Raw genomic sequence first — 735 nt, forward strand, 5'->3', positions numbered from 1 at the left:
TGGAGGTGGACATGGATCCTGAGCCCTGAGTTTGGTTTAGAGGAGCAAGCATCTCTCTCCAGTGCTTCAGAGAATCATTCAGATCAGTCTCTACAGAAAGAAACACACACTGCTTCATTTACAAACAAAACAGCAAAATGTACTACTAAATTATATGCACTGGAATAATTACCTCTAACAGCTTACTAATACTTTAAATTCTGTTATAACAAGCGAATGATAAATGTAAACACCATCATCTAAAATATGCAGCACAGCGGCCATGATCTCTAGTACAGAACAGTATTAATAATGCGTGTAAGCATATGGATGCCACCGAGTCAGACATCCACTAATAGCTGGCAGTGCTCTGGGCGCGTGGATGCCATACCCTGGGTGACATTGGCTGGCGGTGGAGGGGGGCTGAGGGTGAAGGCATGTCTGCCCATGTAACAGCTCTTCACCATCCGGCCCACGCTCTCAAAAAACTGGCAGTGGTACAACAGAGCCTGCAGGGCAGGAAGCCCGACCAGACACAGGCCTGAATCCTCATCATGCACACAGGGGCTCTGGGAGACACAAGAAAGAGAAGAATAGAAGATAAAAAAAAAAGAAAAAAGCAAATATAATACTGAGGAAACCAGAAATCACCACAGACAGATCTGTTATGTCTACAGAGCTTTTAAGAGCGGCTGTGTTATTGATATTCAGTTCTGAAAGTTTATTCTCATGTAAACATACCTGCCAGGCACACTC

The 735-nt window shown here is 44.2% G+C and overlaps 1 long non-coding RNA gene across 1 annotated transcript; it reads right to left on the reverse strand.

Moving 5' to 3' along the window:
• Positions 1 to 8: 8 nt before the first annotated feature.
• LOC107682398 (uncharacterized) lies at positions 9 to 735 on the reverse strand. The gene is made up of 3 exons (XR_001633477.1): positions 721 to 735; positions 371 to 548; positions 9 to 90 (listed from the first exon to the last, which is right to left on the reverse strand). It is a non-coding gene; the product is annotated as an uncharacterized LOC107682398 (long non-coding RNA).

This window comes from Sinocyclocheilus anshuiensis, unplaced genomic scaffold, assembly GCF_001515605.1.
Source record: "Sinocyclocheilus anshuiensis isolate Anshui unplaced genomic scaffold, SAMN03320099.WGS_v1.1 C32160268, whole genome shotgun sequence".
Taxonomy (NCBI): Eukaryota; Metazoa; Chordata; class Actinopteri; order Cypriniformes; family Cyprinidae; genus Sinocyclocheilus; species Sinocyclocheilus anshuiensis.